This window comes from Anoplophora glabripennis, unplaced genomic scaffold (assembly GCF_000390285.2).
Source record: "Anoplophora glabripennis isolate ALB-LARVAE unplaced genomic scaffold, Agla_2.0 scaffold658, whole genome shotgun sequence".
In the NCBI taxonomy this organism is placed as follows: domain Eukaryota; kingdom Metazoa; phylum Arthropoda; class Insecta; order Coleoptera; family Cerambycidae; genus Anoplophora; species Anoplophora glabripennis.
In genome coordinates, this window is record NW_019416734.1 from 104,262 (window position 1) to 125,674 (window position 21,413).

The 21,413-nt window shown below is 33.2% G+C and overlaps 1 protein-coding gene across 1 annotated transcript in view; it reads right to left on the minus strand.

Moving 5' to 3' along the window:
- LOC108913488 (potassium voltage-gated channel protein eag) overlaps positions 1-21,413 on the minus strand; it is a 140,539-nt gene that overhangs the window by 87,473 nt on the left and 31,653 nt on the right. The gene's annotated exons all lie outside the window — the stretch shown is intronic.

Genomic DNA, 21,413 nt, shown 5'->3' on the forward strand with positions numbered 1-21,413 from the left:
ATTTTCAATTTTATGTAAAATAAAGTAATAACTATATTTAGTTGTATGTAAACGAATAAAGAAGCAATTTCTTTGTTTCAGGTTTAAAAATCCTTGTAACTTGTAGATCCACACGACAAAGAAGAGAGAAGAGAAAAAAATAAACGGGTGTATTGGAAAATTAACCTGATAATTTCTACACAGTAGGTAATTGATTCCTCCTTGTGGAGTATCAGTTTACTTGTCAGACGTACCAATAAACACTAATACAAAAATTTAATAATGTCAAAAAAATAAAAAAATAAAAATTTACGTGCCTTCGTATTTTTAGTAAAACATTCACACTTAATATTTTTTATTTCAGTTACATATTATATACAAGATACTTTTTGACCTCAAATTTAACATCTCGACGTAAAAGGACATGATCGATTTGATGATAGTGATGATGCATCGAAGACAGGTTACCTCTTTTTCAAATAAAACTTTAAACTATACTTTTTTATTGTAACATCCTGTACATTTGCATTTATTTGTAAAGAACTGTTATGATTTTAATCATATAAAATTTGACAACTCTATCTCTAATACTAAGCAGGATAAATCCAATGCCACAATCATACTGTGCTAGATACATTTAGTTGCTAAGCCACTACTATAATCTTTCATTATCCCATGAAGCTTATGGCACAATATTTTAACATCATACATTATTATTACATATGAACACAAACCTTAAACCACCAAACAGTTTGCTCCTTTCAATAACGTATACAGAGTGTTCTATTAAAGAATAAAACAAGTTTCATGTTACCTATATTAAAAAAAATTGTAATCTGACACCAACGCAATCACTGACATCTGGTGGGCTATGTCCTTTTACCTCTAGATGAAAAATTTAACGTCAATACATTACTATTGTTGGGATTTTAACGCCATATCATGTTAAATTAGCAGAATTTTCATGTTGCCAAACAGTTTTATGTAGAATATGTAGCTATATTTTGGAATTATAATAGATAAGAAAAAGAAGCAAAGACGTCCACTTTTAAATATCTGTAAGATAAATAGAAATTTTTATTTAAAAGTTCATTTTAACAAATTTGAAGTTAACTGAAAGTATTAAATACTAAGGAGTAGGTATTTAATAAGGCATACAGGGTGTTTCCTAAGTACGTAATTAATTTACAAAGACCCTATTGTAAATGAAGAGCAACTACGACAACCAATAGCTGATTGGTATAATAAAAGCTACCCCTGTAGCGTAGTATCATAATTCATTTTATATTTTTAACATGTATAAATATCCTGACCGGGATGCAAACTAATTTTAATTTTTTAATTATTCCCTGGAACAGCTAGCGCTCATAAATAAAATTCTTCTACTTTATTAAAGTTATTTTCGTTTCAGGAATTTTTTCCCATCCTCAGATTTTACAAAAGAGCCTTATTGTTATATCCATACTAATAGGAATAACAAAATATATATTTTTAATTTTTGGAAATGGCATAATTAATATTATTTCTTTCTTTAAATCACAGTTTAGTTATATTTATAACAATGCAATTTTATAAATATAAATTGAAAATTTTTAAATTGTAGTAAATATGCAATAACATTTATTACATTATTAGAATTAATAAAAGATTTACAAACTTTTAACTTGCGTCAGTGATGAACACTAAATAAATGCAATGGTACATATTATATTGGCGATTTTAATTAATGTTGAAATTCTAAGCATTGAACAAAATAATAATAAATTGTTAAAGTATACCGGGTGGGGTATTTATCTTGAGACAAAATAATATCTTGGTTGGACTTGAGTATTTCGAAAAAAGTTTCAGATAAAAATTGTAGGGCATCGAGGGGGTCATTGAAACGTCTATATTACGACTCAAGGTCTAGACCGGAAGTGGTGTTTTTAGACCATAAGTTGATTTTTTAAATGGAAATACCTATTTTTTGCCACGGATATTGATTGAAAAACGAAAAAAAACTTTTTGTTTTTATTTTTTCAATTTAGCCCATATTTTGCTACAAAATGGCCATAAAAACAAAAAAAACATGAATCTCTTGAGACAACGGAGTACCTTGTTGGAATCACTTTTTTTAATAGTTTCATACAAAAATTGGAGGATGAAGAGGAGGCTATCTTCGCATGACCTTTAAAATGACCTTGACCTTGACATCAAGGTCGTTCAAAGATCAAATTCAAAGTTTTAAATAGGACCCTCTTTTTTGACCTCGGAAATTACAAGAGCGGAAGTTTTACAATAAGATATGAACCTTAAGAACAAGATCAGATATTAAGGTCATTTTAAGGTCGTAAAACTGTATAATTATTAAGTACTTTTAGCACTACCCAATAATCCAAGAATAACGACTTGGGCGTAGTAGTTTTTTCCCTTCGGGGTGCTTGTTTTCGGTGAAATGAAGAATTTCTTCAGATTTCTGAAGATTTTTATGATTTGCTGAAGACTGAAGTGTGTATTAATCTTCAAACGACCTTGAAGTTAAGGTCAAGGTCATTTTCAAGGTCATGCCAAGATAGCCCAATTTTTATCATACAACTTTTGTATGAAACATTAAAAAAAAAAGTGGTTCCAACAAGGTACTCTGTTGTCTCATGATTCTTGCTTTTTTTATTTTTTATGGCCAAAATGTGGGTTAAATTGAAAAAATAATAACAAAAAGTATTTTTTTTCGTCAATCGAAATCCGTGGTAAAAAATGGATGTTTCCGTTAAAAAAAAACAACTTTCAGTCTAAAAACACCACTTCCGGTCAGACCGGACCTTTTAATGGTCTCCTCCGTGCCCTTTTTGTATGAAACTTTTTTCGAAATAATCAAGTCGAACCGAGATATTATTTTGTCTTATGATAAATGCCCACCCGGTATATGTTGCAGATTTTTACACTTCCTATATATTAATTAAAAAAACTCTTTTCTTGCTAATTTTTACAAACGTTCCAGTTCTTGTCCTTTGCTTTGTTTTCGTCGTTTGAATAGCTTAAATATTTCATTTCTATTTAATATGTTGTTGACGAAAGTTAAAAAAAGTGTAAATCTTTTTTTATTATTTTTATAATACATTGCATACTTACGCCAACTTAAAAGTTTAAAATTTATAGTGTTATAAAAATGGACTGTTGTTATTATAGTGTGAGTATTTAAGAAAAATATTATGCTAATGCCAATTATTTTGTTACTTATTTTTGCACAGTAGGTAACGGTAACAAGGTTTTCTGTAAAATCTGAAGATGGCAAAAAATTCCCAAAACATACGTAATTTTAATAAATCTGTAAGCTTTTATGTTGATGAATTTTATTTGTGACCGCTTTCCCAAGAAATAATTAAATAAAAAAATTAAATTATTTGGTTCAACTTGTTCATAACATACTACATAATATCATAATACTTACATATTGGAAAAGAAAAAGAGAATCAATTTCGTCGCTAAAAGGAAAAAATATGAACAAATGTAAAAAAAATAAAAAATGAAAAAATGCAAAGTATCGTTTGAAGACACATTTTGTCTATTATGATAGACATAATAGTACCCATAGCTCCGGCACTGGTTACTAACAAACTCTATAATATTTTTGTACTTACCAACAAACTAAAAACATGTACCAAATTTGTTATACATATCTCAACTGATTTAGATATTAGCAATGTTTTTTTATTTTGAAAATCTTGTAGCTCGGAAGCTACAGCCTTAAGATCTATTTTTCTTTAACCAAACTTAATTTGGGTATAGAATACTTCACATTACTTTCTGCACTAACTTAGGAAACACCCCATATTTCTAGCCACGTGTAGGATAAGTATAGCAGCTCGTAATGCTGTAAAGTCTAAGGAAATGTACTTAATGATTGAGTGGCAGAAAATTAGATATCCTGGTAGTGAGACATGAGTACCATTGGGAATACATCTCATATGCATCGGGAACCCTTTCGCGGTTTGTGGGAATTCTGTGTGTTCCCGTCTGTTTACCGAAAGTTCCTAACCCACATATGATTTAGTCAGTTTAGTAGTCAAGACACGTGGTGCTATATAAATATAAAATCGTTTTTAACATAATAAATTCCTTATGTCGATTTATTCCGCAGCATTTGTGAACTGTGCTTTTTGCCACTATTTCTATTTTTTTTTTGGCAAACGAGGGGCTCAAATAAACTGAAGATTTTCTTTCTAATTTCGTGACGCAAATACGTGAAACGGGATGGAAACCTGTTTCGAAATTTGAAAGATTTTTCCTGTCATATTTTAACTTTACGTTTTTATTGAAATAAGTGCATACAATAAGAAAATAAATAATGGAATAAAAAATTTTACTAAGCGAACAATAATCATATAATCATTTTTTTAACAATGCAATTTAACCAGATACTTGATTTTTATTCTACCTTCAATTGTTTAGTTATACAGGGTAGCCCATCGAAAACGTACCCAAGGCATTACAGGGTAGTAATGAACTTTTCGGCAAAATCCAAAATCAGGTAAAGTCTGCTTCTGAAGGGGACAACTTTTGGCGCAAAAAGCATAGCAAAATCTTCAACCCCCTAAGTGGGGGTGCCATCCCCCAAATTTTTTTAAATGGGAATGGGGGTCAAGTGGGGGGTCATTAGAAAGGGCTTTTAATTCTCTATACATCGATTCTTACTTTTTGAAAATCGATCCATTATTTTAGAAAATATGCAGCTTTGAAAATACGAACAATATTTTTGACGAGAAATGCGAAAATCGATTTAATTTTACTTCAAAACTTACGGTATTAGCTTGGTAAATTCCTTCAAAAGAATTCGCTGTTTTTTTTTTTCTGATTTGCGAATTCTTTAGCCTGATTTTGGTGAGCAAAAAATTGTCCGCTTTTTGTTTCGTATTTAGATAGGCCACAAGAAGTTGCTAGATAACTGTCTTGTGACTTGTAGTTGAAGAGTACCAATACTGCCGAGTCTTTTAAATTGATTAATTATGGTGTACTCAATTCCAGAAAGAGTAGAAATTATTGAGCTTTTTTTCAAAAACAATGAATGCGGAAATCGGGTCGCCGAACTGTTCAACCAACGGCATCCTGAGAAACATGCGTCTGGAAAAATTGTTCGCGAATTGGTGGCCAAATTTCGCGAAACTGGCTCCGTTCATAACAAAAAGAGGCAGGTTGAAAATCCGGTACTAAATGAACCTACGGAAATAGCGGTATTGGGGCAAGTGGCAATGGATAGTACGCTGAGTACAATGCAATTGGCTACTGCGACAGGAGTGAGTCGTACAAGTGTCCAACGAATATTAAAAAAATACAAATTCCATCCTTATAAGATTCGGCTAGTGCAAGAGCTAAATGAAGACGATTTTGATCGTCGTTTGCAATTTTGCGAAATAATGACTGAACGAGCGATAAACGATAATTTCCTCTTTAATGTGTGTTTTTCGGACGAGTGTACGTTCTTCTTGAATGGTTTAGTGAATCGCCATAATTGTCGTTACTGGGCTGATACCAATCCAAGGATTTTCCATGAGACACACTCCCAACACCCCCAGAAGTTGAATGTATGGGCAGGTATTTTTGGAAATTCCATTGTAGGTCCTTTTTTCCTTCCTGGAAATTTGACAGGCGATATGTACTTGGATTTACTACAAAATGTCATCGACCCAGCTCTAACAAATATCATAGAGGACGACCCTGCTTACAATGAACACGAACTGATTTTCCAGCAAGACGGAGCTCCTCCACATTACTCGCTCAATGTGCGCAATTACCTAAATGAGACGTTTCCAGGACGCTGGATAGGACGAAGAGGTGCAATTGAGTGGCCCCCTCGGTCACCCGACTTAAATCCTTTAGATTTCTTTCTCTGGGGGCACATTAAAAGCAAAGTTTACAGCACTCCACCTGATACCTTGGAAGATCTGCGAGGACGAATCATTAATGTATGTCGCGAAGTAACACCGCAAGTGCTCCAGAATGTTCGACAACGGTTTGAAGACAACCTGTATCATTGTATGCAAGTTGGCGGACAACATTTTCAGCATTTACTTGACTAATACCGTAAGTTTTGAAGTAAAATTAAATCGATTTTCGCATTTCTCGTCAAAAATATTGTTCGTATTTTCAAAGCTGCATATTTTCTAAAATAATGAATCGATTTTCAAAAAGTAAGAATTGATGTATAGAGAATTAAATGCCCTTTCTAATGACCCCCCACATGACCCCCATTCCCATTTGAAAAAATTTAGGGGATAGCACCCCCACTCAGGGGGTTGAAGATTTTGGTATGCTTTTTGAGCCAAAAGTTGTCGCCCTCAGAAACAAATTTGACCTGTTTTTGGGTTTTGCCGAAAAGTTCTTTACTACCCTGTAATGCCTTGCGGTACGTTTTCGATGGGCTACCCTGTATAAGAATTTGCATGGCAGCTGTTATTTCTGATGATATAGATATATGTCTGGCTAAATAAAATAGACAAATAGAACACTTGCCGTTTTAGAGACATCTACCTAACTCATATCGATTTCCAGATATCGTTTCCTACATTAGTTATATTTCTGTCAACAGATTTGTATAAAATATTTACATATACTTCGTCATATTTTGAAAGTTCCTCGTTGTGCAAAAAAAGATATACAAAATATTTCAAACTAATTATTGCGTCGAATAGCTCAGTTTGTGGAAATTGGCATATTACGGCGTATTACTTTCTTTAAGCAACTATAAAGACAAATACTTCAATTTCATGATTTCGATAGTTATAAACAATAGTTTACGATTTGTCGACAGAATTAAAAATTTTTTTGGTGTTTCATTGCAATTGATTCCAGCTGCTAACCACTACTATTCACCATTGGTGTTGTTGCCGTAGAGGTGGCATAGTTATCCGCAACACTAAGATCTTAGGTCTCAGTTTGCAAGTTGCTAATAAAAATTTTTAAAACAGGCCCATACTACGTGCGAAGGTAAGCACTAGCTCTGTCGGAGTTTCTCTAACATCCTGAGAATTACTGCTAGCAGATATTTGTGTCTTTTATCCACTAAGCAAGAATAGTCTCAGAGGGTATGTATCCTCGTCTGCGTGTCCGTATTACTTGCAATTCGTCAGTCAGCCCAGTTCTGTTGAGGTGCTTATTTAGACTTCCATAACCTGTTTAAGGTCCTGCAACAATCATAATTCTACTTCTGCTAAACAAACCAATATTTCAATTTGCTTGAAAAGCCTGTCGCAGACTAAATCTACGTGACCATTTTTCTAAACACTGTTCTTTTATCCAATTATCTATTATATAGTAGTTTGAATATGTATTGGTTAGGGCCCCAGCATATCGGCTTTCTCTTTGTCAGTTATATTGCTGTGACTGGGATTCCAGGTCAGCCTCTATGATTTTCCAGCTCCAACAGAGATAGGCCACTGACACACTTCAAAACTGCACGGAAAGTAATCACGTGGGACAAAAGCCTACGATACTCTGCCTTACTATATATGCATATTTGATCATTTCTACGTCTTCATTTGAGATTTTCTAGGCTTTGGTATACAGAGAATAAAACAAGTTCATCTCTGGTTGCATGCCACTGATACCCCTGAGGTCTCATCAGTCTTGCACCCGTCAGTGAACTAAAGATTTGAGCATCAGCAATGATACTGATCGACGCTATAAGACCAGTGGTGAGGACGCAAGCGTTTAAGTAGCGACAAAGCTTTTGCAGGTCGCCATTGAAGATACTCGCAGGGAAGAATTGCGAAACTTTTGCAAGTATTGGATGCGACCTATACAGAGGTCGTCACGGAACGTTTCAGAACACCTTTAGAACCAACAACAAGAACCAAAATCAACATTAGGGTTTCTACTCGTAATAGCGAGTCGGTCCCATCTGTGAGGCGAGAATAGTCCTAGTCTGAGAATAACAGGGAAGTTCAATGTAAGTATGTAATTGGCGGTACTTAAACCACGGCATAACATCCCGAAAAACTAAGTACTTTAAATATTGAGTATTAGAGTTGGGAAGCCAATCTTCCCTATCCGATATCTCCACTCTCAAATCTCTATTAAAAACGTAGATAGGTCCCCTATCTACATCTTGTCATTTATTTAATATTAATGTTTAAATAAGATATCCAACAAGGAATGCACGGACATTAAGGAAATATTCGTCAGGTAAATATAAAATGTTTATACAATTCTTATTCAGAAATGCACCATTTTCGAACTTATGAGGTTTATCACTATATTTTAACAATGTTTTTAAAGAAAGATTTCTTATAATTGTGACTGGTTCTCTGTTTTAAGAAAATTCTACGTTTAACTGATAACTTTTTACTCAAATTTGTCAAATTTTATGAAAATAATTTTTTTAGTCCGGTCAAATTAGTCATAAAAATAGTGGTCAAATAATGAAAATTCCGACAAATTTTGGTGAAGACCTTGGGTACACCATTAGAAATAAAGTGTCAAAAGTCCTCATCGATCCTATGTGTGCTACAAAAGTTATTCGGGGGTCAAAGGTCAAAATTTGAGGTTTTTTGGATTTTTTCGAAAACGGTAAGTTTTATCAGAAAAGCAGGTCAGACAAAAATTATAGATCTTAATATTATCTACAAAAATGATCCTTATACATTTTTTTCTAAGAATCACCATTCCCGAGATATCGCGATTCTAAAAGTTGAAGGAGTCACGTTCTACATGATATGCACATACATATATGCCGCGTATATACATAGTCAGGCATTTAATACAAGTAAAAATGCCTATTTGTGTCTCTTATATGTATAAACTATACTATTCTGAGAATATACACTAAAAAGAAGCTCAGTCCCTTAGTCAATCCCCTCTACCCGCATTTGGCTACTCTATTGTAAAAACTTTTGTAAAAAATACACGAAACAAGAAAAAAGTACGACTATTTTGTCTTCCTTCAGCATCGGCTTCTGCTAATCAACACTTGTATCGAGTATACTATTAAGTTCAGACATGGCTAGGCAATCAACTGAACCAAGAAGACTGGGGTTGGAAATTAACAGATAATACTTTGGAACCGATTCAAACTTTACTCCCATCTGCTCCGGTAAAACTCCTAAACACTATTTTTTGCAATTGTAAAAAAGGCTGTAGTGCTAAATGTGGCTGTAGAAGAGTAGGGTTATTGTGTTCTCCAGAGTGTACTATTGCCAAAGTCAGTCTTGCTCAAATGTCCAATTGAATACAACAGACGAATATTCATGTGATTTCGATGAAGAGACAGCTGATTCATTTTCATTTGAACAATTTATGAACATCCAGCAAGAAGAAGAGAAAGAAGAAGTAGAAATGGAAGAAGACATGACTGTTGAAGTCGACTTTGAAAAGTATGGATCAGATTAAAATATCAAAAGAAATCGGAACTACATTTAAAGTCAATAACCAATATCAATAATCATCATGCAGTTAAAAGAGTATTGTCCCTAAAAATTCCATCATAACAGTTCGTGGAGTAGGCCTACCGGGGAAACCACGTTAAAAAACGTGCCAAAGTACGCTACTTCACAGGTGATGTGGAAATGTGTGCATATCATGTAGAACGTGACTCCTTCAACTATTGGAATCGCGATATCTCAGGAATGGTGATTCTTAGAAAAAAAGTATAAGGACCATTTTTGTAGATAGTTAGAGTTGGGAAGCCAATCTTCCCTATCCCATATCTCCACTCTCAAATTTCTATTAAAAACGTAGATAGGTCCCCTATCTACATCTTGTCATTTATTTAATATTAATGTTTAAATAAGATATCCAACAAGGAATGCACGGACATTAAGGAAACATTCATCAGGTAAACATAAAATGTTTATACAATTCTTATTCAGAAATGCACCATTTTCGAACTTTGAGGTTTATCACTATATTTTAACAATGTTTTCAAAGAAAGATTTCTTATAATTGTGACTGGTTCTCTGTTTTAAGAAAATTCTACGTTTAACTGATAACTTTTTACTCAAATTTGTCAAATTTTACGAAAATAATTTTTATAGTCTGGTTAAATGAGCCTTAAAAATAGTGGTCAAATAACGAAAATTCCGACAGAGCTAAATTTTGGTGGAGACCTTAGGTACACCATTAGAAATAAAGTGTCAAAAGTCCTCATCGATCTGGGGTTGGAAATTAACAGATAATACTTTGGAACCGATTCAAACTTTACTCCCATCTGCTCCAGTAAAACTCCTAAACACTATTTTTTGCAATTGTAAAAAAGACTGTAGTGCTAAATGTGGCTGTAGAAGGGTTACTGTGTTCTCCAGCATGTACTATTGCCAAAGCCAGTCTTGCTCAAATGTCCAATTGAATACAACAGACGAAGATTCATGTGATTTCGATGAAGAGACAGCTGATTCATTTTCATTTGAACAATTTATGAACATCCAGCAAGAAGAAGAGATGATTGTTGCAGTCGATTTTGAGAAGTATGAATCAGATTAAAATATCAAAAGAAATAGGAACTACAGTTAAAGTCAATAACCAATATCAATAATCATCATGCAGTTAAAAGAGCATTGTCCCTAAAAATTTCGTCATAACAGTTCGTGGAGTAGGCCTACCGGGGAAACCACGTTAAAAAAACGTGCCAAAGTACACTACTTCACAGGTGGTGTGGAAATGTGTGCATAGCATGTAGAACGTGACTCCTTCAACTACTAGAATCGCGATATCTCAGGAATGGTGATTCTTAGAAAAAAAAAGTATAAGGACCATTTTTGTAGATAATTTTAAGATCTATAATTTTTGTCAAGGCTACTTTTTTGATAAAACTTACCGTTTTTGAAAAAAATCCATACAACCTCAAATTTTGACCTTTGACCCCGAATAAGTTATTTAGCACACATGGGATTGATGAAGACTTTTGACACTTTATTTCTAAAGGTGTACCCAAGATCTCCACCAAAATTTAGCTCTGTCGGAATTTGCGTTATTTGAAATGTCTATTTTCACCGGACTATTATAAGCGATTTTAATTGTGACAGTTTTTTGTACAAAAATAAAACCATAATGGGTCAACATTCTACAAGGTATTTTTTCCATTCATTACACATTACAGGCATATTTAAAAAATATATTATTTTAAATATAAAGGTGCATATCTGGAAAACGGTGTGTTTCTGGTGTAAGGATTATCCGTTTAAAGTTTGTGCTAAACTTCACTGATGGAACTGGCTATTTTAAAAGATTTAATTGCATTCTTTGATGAGTTGATTTAAGTGCCTATATCATTTTTTCTCTGGCAATGAAATATAATTGCACAAAACCGAAAAAATAAAGCTTCACTCGAAGAGAAGCTATTGAAGCATAATTCGGTTAGTTGACATATTTGCGTAATAAAACCACTAAATTTTATCACATTAGCTTTTCCAGAGAACTTCCAAACTGCCTGATAACGTTCCTCGGGATGAAAATAACAACTTTGTCGAACCTATAAGACGGATTATTTGTAAGCCGGTGTATTAAAACTTTTGGAAGTCGGGTACGGTCCCTGACTGCGAAGTTCTAGCAACTACACTAACCGTTCTTTGAAAAGCGAGGTACGTGAGCACACATATCTAATAAGAAACCTCTATCATGACAGTATTAATTCAACTTCTTCTTCACCCTCGATAAAAAGTGAGGAGCACGTAAATAGAAATAAATTAATGTAAGAATAAAGGTAGTATAGACCAGCAAGTGTCTTTTCCAAATTAGAGACAAAATTTTAAGAATATGTAAGAATATTTATATTCCAAAGAAATTATTAGTCATCAGTTGAATCAGAATGTGGATCAAAAAATTTAATAATACTTAATTTAAATATATTTTCAAAGCACGATGCTTTTTCGGGTTATTATGTCATGGCCTATGTATCTGGACGTCGCTTTTACTTCCTTAGCCTTAGTTAGGAATTTCTGAATCTATCCTTGTTGTTCTCGGGTGAGGTTGTGTGGGGGCGGATCCGTTCTTAGAACTCTGGCGTTTATTTCGGTTCTAAAGCCGCTATGGATGGAACCACTTCTTGGGCAATAGTGATCCTCTGAGATGTTTTGTAAAGCTCTGTAACTCCGCCGTTCCTCATTGCCACCATCTTCGACAGAGACTCGTAAATGCTTTGCCGCTACTGAGGCCACTTGCGACTCACCAGTCTTATAGAGTCGGTGTCGGGCGCACCTAAGCCCGCGCAATACAGAGGTGGGAATGGGCGGGAGATCCCTCTTGCGTTGCCGTTGGCGTCAGTGTCACCGCGTGCACTTTGAGTCATGTAGAGTAGGAAGGAGAGTTCGGGTACGCCCTCAGCACACTGCGCGCGCATCTAGGCCTACATGGTGCAGTATCGGGAGATGACGCCACTGCATAGCAACTCGAAATATTATCGTAAATATTGGCACGGGTAAAGGTTAAATCTAATCTAAGGTCACCAAATAACTTGTTATTCAAAAATCTGTGGATATTACTTACAAATTTTCTTCAAATAAACTAATCTTGTCAAGTTATTCACAAAAAAATACGTTTGACCTCCAAACGACCTGCAAGAAAAAATTCGGACGCAGAATTTGGCGCTCTATCGATTGTTAGCATAACAAATTCCATTTAATATTATCGAATTGATCTCGGTCGAACTTAAGAGCATAACGTCCTACAACTTTTATCTGAAACTTTTTTTGATGATTCCTATAAGTTATCGGGGGATTCGTGACAACTTGTGTCAACCAGTGTATAGAAAATGAACGAAAAAAAAAAAAAATAAATTGTAAAAATGTTTATTTATGTCAAGGCATGGAAACATAACACCTGATATGTATATATGATAGGGTTGCCAACCGTCCGGATTTCGTCCGGACTGTTCGGTAATTAACTCAATTGTTCGTGTCCGGAATGAAAGGCAAACCGAACACAAATTTGTTCGGTAATTCTAGTAAATAGGTTTAGGTACCATCGTCATCTGATAACTTGTACCTCAAGGAACTGGTGTTGTAAGCGGTAGCTCCATGCCATATGCGAAGGTTTGCATCTAGGGTTAAACAAACTGCCTTGCCATTTCATTGACAAGTTTCAACAAATGAACAGATCACATTTTGCAAGTGTTGTGTTTTTTTTTTGTTTTGCCTGTGCATCTGTCTTCTGTGACCCCACTCCCAAAACACACATAACTAAGTTGTGCCCACCCATTTTCATATAGCACGAGCCGCCACTGGTGTTCGGTAATCGATAGCTGGCAATCTGGCAACCCTAATATATGAGGACAAAGGATATATGTATGTTCTGATATTAAAGAAAAGGGATATTATTATTCTATGAATATAATTCGAAACGCAAATTGAAATGGCTTTCCATCTAATAAATGTAGACAGGTCACGCTATACGCATTATGATGTTCTCCTTAAAACTTTACTAAAAAATAATAATTTTGATACGCACCGTATGAACAAATATTCACTTCGAAAACGTGTCGCAGTCTATAGAGGGTGTCCCGGTACTTGATACAAAAAAGTCGAGTACAAATAGATGAGGTCAAAATAATATGAGTTCTTCATATTATTTTTTTTTTCATACGGGCCTTCGTTAATAAGTTACGGGCCCTGAAAGGAGAAAATTAAAAAGTTATTTTTATTTACAGTCTCTAAACAATTAACTTCAGCATGATGCAAATTTGGTGATCGATGACACATGCGTACAGCTTGTTTTTGATGTTGCAAGTGAAACTTCATTATGCTCAGAACGCCAGGAACGGACTATGCCCAGTGGTTAACAACCCCGATTTTTTTGCATGGATGACGATCGCAATCTGCCTGCATAAAAAATAAGTTTCCTGAAGAATTTGCCAACGATAATATCCGCTTGGTTTAACTCGGTAAAATTAACAGTTTAGCAAATATTTGTAATTTTGTCACAGTGCATATTGAGCGGCGCCTCCACCATTTTTTGTTTCAAATTTTTAATTCAACATAATCACTATGAACCGTACATATTTTTAAAATAAGAGCCTAGAAAATCTTACTGTCTTTAATTTTCACTAACCAAATTTGACAAACACACCTTACACATAACATTCCATTCAGACGTTTCTCAAAAACGTATACACCTATTAAATTATTACCCACTATTAATCTATGGGCAGGAATAGTGGGTAATAACTTAATATCTCCATAGGTTTTTGAGGAGCTTCTGAATGGACATCGACATTAGGAGTTTTTGCCAAATAATTTGCAGCCACTATTACGTTGTTCCACTAGACACCCGAAGAAACGTTTGGTTCGTGCACGATGGTTCTCCTCCCCATTTCAATAATGATGTTCGAAATTATTTATCAATTATGTTTAATAATAAATGGATTGGGCGAGGAGGCCAAATTTCCTGGCCACCACGTTCTCCAGACTTTAACCCGATGGACTTCTTGCTGTAGGGATACCTGAAAAGTTTAGTGTACTCAACCCCAGTACAGGCAAGGGATGAATTGCTACAAAGAATTAATTTCCATTGTGTTAATATTAGACATAGCCCAGAAATACTTTTTCGTGTGCAAACAAATAATATTCGTAGACTTAGGAAGTGTGTGGAGGTAGAAGGTGCCCATATTGAGAATGTATTCCGATAGATTTCTTTCTTTTAAATTATTTTTTTAACTTTAACTTATTCTTGTTATGTTCTTCTATTTTATGTTACGTGTAAAGTGTGTTTGTCAAATTTTGTTAGTGAAAATTACATTAGCAGACAGTAAGATTTTCTAGGCTCTTATTTTAAAAATATATACGGCTCTAACATAGTAATTAAGTGCATTTAAAAATTAAAAACAAAAAATGGTGGAGGTGCCGCGCGCCGCTCGATGTGCACTGTGACATAAAATCACAAATATTTTCTAAACTGTTAATTTTACCGAGTTGAACCAAAAGGGTATTATCACTGGCAAAACCCTCATGGAACTTATTTTTGATGCAGGCAGATTGCGATCGTCTTCTATGCAAAAATCTGGGTTGTTAACCATTGGGCATAGTCCGTATCTGGCTTCTGGGCATAATGAAGTTTCACTTACAACATTAAAAACAAGCTGTATTCATGTGTTATAGATCACCAAATTTGCATCATGCTGAAGTTAATAGTTTAGAGACTGGAAATAAAAATAACTTTTTAATTTTCACCTTTGAGGACCCGTAACTTGTTAACGAAGGCCCGTATGAAAAAAAAAATAATATGAAGAACTGATATTATTTTGACCTCATCTATTTGTACTCGAGTTTTTTGTATCAAGTACCGGGACACCCTGTATATAAAGGTATATAATGTAATGAAAAATTATATATTTACTGAGGCATTTAAAGAAAGTATATAAAGTAACAATTAGGTAACATAAACGTCAAATAAAAACAAATTTTGAACACTAAAAATGGTCTAAGGCAGTTATCTGTCAGATTTAATCATCCAAAGGATAAAGGATACAAAATATATTTTAAGAAAAAATTATTCATAAAAACTTTCAGTTGCTCGAATAACGATTAGAGTTTGAATTAATTTTCAATTATACTTATAGATACTTATTTTTAGCAAACAGGATTTAACCAACCCTAATATTGACTGATGACGCAAGTCATGCTGAATGATTAAATGAAGAGAACAGACCACGGTTTGTATTTAAATATCTAAAATTTTTATAACTTAAGAATAAATTACTTTGCTGTCCAGTCGGATATTCCTTTTTATATTTCTTAAATTTTGACACTGGTCACAGGACAATTTAAAAAATATCTAGAGAAAAAAACTGTTTTAAGTTGACAAATGATTTGGCAATAACCTAATCCTAACCTAACTAACCTAATTGTTGGAAATATCAGGAAATATCAGGAACATCATCACATCAAGAAAGATAAATATAATTTTAGAAATTAATAGAGGACAATTTCAAAATGAAAAGCCATTGTAACACTCAAAAAATTTTACGAATTATTAAACTAGAAAATACAAGAATGTATTAAAAAAATAAGTATGTTCTAGGTAATCCCACAGTTTTTATTCTAAATTTCTCATCATATTCCACATGTCCAATACGATGTTGAAGTAGGTGTGTAATATTAGCATCTTTTTTGTTAATAGCTGTTGAGTTTTTTTGGCTAATTAGTATTTTGCATGCTCAAAGAAATGTTATATTTTTTGTGTATAAAGTGGAACATTTTTTCTGCCTATATTTTTTAATGTTTTTTTTTTTGGTGTTTTGGTGTGAAACCTGAAAACCTTTTTACTGTTATGGTGAAGTATAGAATGAACCACTGCAGTTGACGAATTAAATGTTTACGCCCTTGGCAAATAGTACTGAATGGTGTCTACGTAATGGTTGCATCGTATCTTGACGAGGAGTAAGTTGTAGATTCTATTCTTATTTAAATTTGTATGCAACTTACTTTCCTCATTTTCTATAGCAACCAAACGGTTATTTCACCAGTATAGTAAATGGTTATTTGTAGCTAAATTTTTTTAAACTTTACGGTTTTGTATTTGTTTTGTACATAGACAAAATAGACTGAACTGTAGAGGCAAGCCGGCGAAGTCAACCATCAGCCTAACCTCAGCCCAGTCAGCCTCGCGCTCTTAGTCGCTGTTAGACATTCGCTGTGTTAATATTGTTGCTATTTTATTAAGTATATTGTTCTTATTTGTGCAATCATGGGGAAGTGTATAGTTGACGATTGTAATAACAGATCTGATCACAGTAGTGCTGAAATTTCATTCTTTAGGTAAGTAATAATATAAAAATATTTTATGGTATTTCGATTGGCTTCATGTTTTTTTAGTGCCCACGTTATTCATTGATGTAAATGTACAGGTCCATATTATCAATAGGCTATTTACAATTAGTTTTTTGTCGCAATTGGTGTTTATTTTCATGATGGCTATTAAAAATAATTATTTTTATTTATGTAGATATGTATCATAGTTGTTGACTGTCAACAGAAGTTTTTGACGTTTTGATGATTCTGTAGATATTTATTATTTTCATATCCATAATATTATTGTGTGTTTACTTAATATCGCCTAATGTATAATTTGCTGTTGCGAGACAGGAATTGAGAGACGATGAGACGACGAGGAAGGTGTAAAGACGAATACTCCTCCTCGAATAATTGTTACTACTGTTATTCTCAAGAAGCTGTGTATTGTATTGCTAATTAAAACCCTAGACAAACATTAAAAAGCCTACATTTATATAAATATTGAACCCTCAACAAATAATTTCAATAATAAACATACATTAATTTTAAAATTACAGGCGATTAGTTCCTGGAAAATTGTATTACCTATTTTCTTATTTTTATTCTCAAGTTTCCTAAAGAGGGTGGAAATGAAATTGGAATGGGTCAAAGCCATTAAAAAAAAGGGGTTGGGCGACCTCATAATTGTCTGTAATATGTTCCTTACATTTTCAAGAGAAGTTTATTATTATTAGTAAAAACGGCGTTAGATCCAAAAATGCAGTGCCAACTTTAAACTTGCAAAGAGTGGTAAGCAGGTTGTCGTTTACAAAAGAAAAATGACAATTTAAGAAGTAGAAATAATAATATAATTTTTTAAAAACTCTTATAAAAACAGTACCTACATCCAAGCTACAGAAAAATAAAATTGTGTATCATATATTAAAAAACTTTTTGAATGTGAACATATTTAAAAATATGCATAAGAACTTGTGAGGACTGTATGTAAAAGTATATCGATGTGAGAATAAACTTCCCAAACTCCAAACTTCCTCCAAACCTGAAAAATGATTATTTGTCATACGTGTAAAAATATTGCTTAATCCGGACCTATTCAAAGTATGCGCGGTCAGATTACCTCGCACACTCCACTTCCCCGCAATTTGGCTTCACCGGCTCCCATGCTTTGGGATAGGAAACGTACACTCTAGGTGCTCTGTGGATGTGTAAATCTACCTAAATTTTGAAATTTTGATTTTTTTTATCAATACCACCTTAACTAGAACACAGCTACTTATGAATTATTTCATGAACAGTATATTTGTAAACAGTACCTCTCATTTTCCCGAAATACTTTCACCTTCACATTCTTTTGTTTTTGAAGATAATTTGCTAAAGATTTTGCTAATAATATTGTAGCTTATTGAATATTATTGTAGTAAATATTCATTATTAATTATTTTTTTAAATCATTGTACTAGTCCAGTACTTGTCATCCTAGTGTAAATATCGTCATTATTGTTTAATTAATTCAGTCACGTAATCACTAAGTCAACTTTAACTATTAACCCCATAGAACTTTAAATTTCTGGGTCTAACAACACCGCCAGATAAAATTTTATTGTCATACCTAACAAGATGGCATCCACTGATCTAACCATGTGATTTCTTTTGTAATCCCTGACCAAGTGGAATAACTCTAGACAAGGGCAGTTCTTCATCATAACTACAGGATAACCCAACATAGTCAGCTAAGCCATACTGGTCCGAGGGCAGAGGCTTATCTTCAACACCACCCGCATCAGCTGGATTGTAGTATATTAAGGTAACATCCCATTTGACACCACTACATCGTCAGGATCACCATCACCGCTTGAGTTACATAAGACCATGTCTTTAACATGGCCCTTGGTCAGACCTTTTAACTGTAAAGATCAGTTGATCTTGTTCAGATTAATAATCAGTTAAACTTTCCTTGTAGACTCCTGTTTGAAATATTTTAAAGACTGATTACTTTTATTTGACTGCCCTTTGTTCTTAAAATTCCAAGTAATATCTACACAATAAATATCTATCTGGCGCCCTTAATATAATCATAAATTTCAAAATAACTACGCCGCTGATTTCCGAAGCTATCCTTGCGTGCTTGTCACTTGCCAATTCAGACGTAAAAGTGCTGCAAGTTGTATAAAGGACTTAATGAAGCTCTATATGAATAGTCATGATGTTTCATTTAAAACAAATATACGCGTGTGCATCACTAATTAAAAAAATTGTATCTTTTCCAATTCCATTAACATTCTCATGACAATATTTTTTTCTGACGAATGGTAAGACCATAACAGAAGTCCGTCCCTGTTACTCACATCACGACTAAAGAATTTCCAACTTTATTTATTAAAATTGCTTCGTATTTCTTATGAATAAGATTTTCCTTTAAAAGTACATTACCGAAAGGCTCTGTGTTTGGGTAAAGCTGGGTATTTCAATGTAAATTGTTCTATTTTTTACCACCTTAATTGAATTTTATACAAGGCCCAATGTTTCAATACATTTTTAACGAAAATATATTGAAGGCCTAAATCTGTTTCCTCTGATATGAAGCGATAATTAATAAATGAAAGGCTCCCAGCAGTTGTCCTTTCAAAAGCCTCTAGAGGGTTCAGTCTGTTATTGACAGCTTCACAAAAACGGGACAGATATGTTAGATTTGATAAAAACCCTCCCTCGTTTTGGGTAAATAACACTTATTTTTGATGGCACGAACACTAGAGAAATTAAAAAAAGTGTTCTATGTATAGCAGATACTGAATAATGATTTATTCAGTAAGTAGTCGCCTTGACAACATAATATCATTTCCAGGAAAATTTTATTAAGTTACAATTTTCAAGTGAAAGCTGAAAGGAACTGTGAATACAAATTATGCTCCACTTGTTCTTGAGCAAAAAGTATTTTTATATTGTACGGTGCTGAAAGGTGTATTGTAACTTAAAAATTTTTGTCATTTTCTAGATAATCTTTTTGGATACTTCGATAGACTTCAGAATTTAAAAAATCTTCGCTTTACAGCTTTACTGTTTTAAAATGCTAATATCTAAAAATGAAAAGTAGGTACTGAGGCGGCTGCCACCATTTCAGATATTACTATTATTAGATAAGAAAATTAAATAATGTGACAAAAAATTGTCCTTTACTGTTTTATTATTGATAAAATCATTATTTAACTGGAAATTAATAAAACTAAAAAACAAATAACAGCTATAACGTGCTAAACCATGCCTTAATATGCACTTTAATTTCAACTAAAATTTTAAAAATCAAATAAAAATGTAAATAATGAGATTTTGGCGAAATTGCTTATACGGTTCACATTAACTTGTAATATTCGTTGTAAAATAATATTCAATGACAAAGCGCTATGCTATACAGAGTGCAAATTTCATCGACAACGTTTGACTGCATATTCAGGACGATAAATAAAAGGCTACAATTACAAGCCTTCAAAGTTGTCAAAGATAAAACTAATTTAATTAATAACTTCATAACCCTTTCGCCGATCGCGTTAAAATTTGGCACATTTATTTGGACTGTTATGACGTATAGATCGATCAAAATAACTCATTTAGAGGAAAAAAAAAGAAAATTGTTACCTGGATAAGTGGAAATGGTAAAGGGGCTTATAATAAACGGAAAAAAAATTAATGCGTGAGCAGGGGCGGTGGAGGGTAGATTTGGTGGGTTGAAAAGTTATGAAAAATTGTATCATTGGGATTTCTGGCGAAAGTTGACTTCGAACAAAAAAGTATCTAATACTAGACTTGTAGATCATGCAAAAATCTACAACTTTTGTAGAGGTCATTTTTCAACATAACCTCAAAATTTTCGAAAAAAAATGCGAAAACAGGTTTTTTCCTGATTTTTGTTTTTATTTCTCATTTTCCTAAAAATAATTTAATTTTGACGAAACTTGGTGAAAGTATACCTTTCTCTGTCTTAAATAACCTCAAATTTTTATAGATAAAAAATCAAGAAGTTTCTGAGATATTAATTTTTTTCGGCCTGAAACACTTTTTTTTTTCAAAGAAAAATTCTACTTAAAAAAATCATCGTACAGAGTTCTGCAAATAATCATTTTTTTCGTTTTAAAATATACTTTTTGGTGAAATAAAAAACTGATTACACCATTCAATTGTACGGAAAAAATAAAAAAAACTGTCTCATTGATCCAAAACTATTTTTATACAGTATTGCTAACATAACATAAACATAAGTCGAATAGTGAATAAATAAAATAAATAATAATTTTTTTCCGTAGGATCGATTAGTGTACTTATTTTTTTGATGAATTCATAGTTATACAGAGCGTCCAAGATAAGGATGGGTAGCATTAGGATATAGTTTTTTTGTACCTAACAATATGCTGTTTAGAAAGTTTTAAAATTCCCGGTAGTTCCGGAAATATCCGGAAAAACCCGAAATTTTGCAAAATTGTTTAATTTTTTCTGGCTTTATTTGAAAACGAGTTTTAAAATAAATTACATATTTACAATGCCACTTTTTTCGCTCTATACAATGGCGTCAACATTTTTGCAATCCGACGTTTCGTCTTCGAGGAGCCAACATCGGATTAATTTTTTTAAATACGTCGCTGCTATTTTTATGACAAAATCTAAAGTCATTTTCAATTCTGAATTAGAGGATATTACTATCGTAATCGCTTAAAAAGTGTTTAGCTTGTTTTAGCTATAATTTAAATTTTTTCC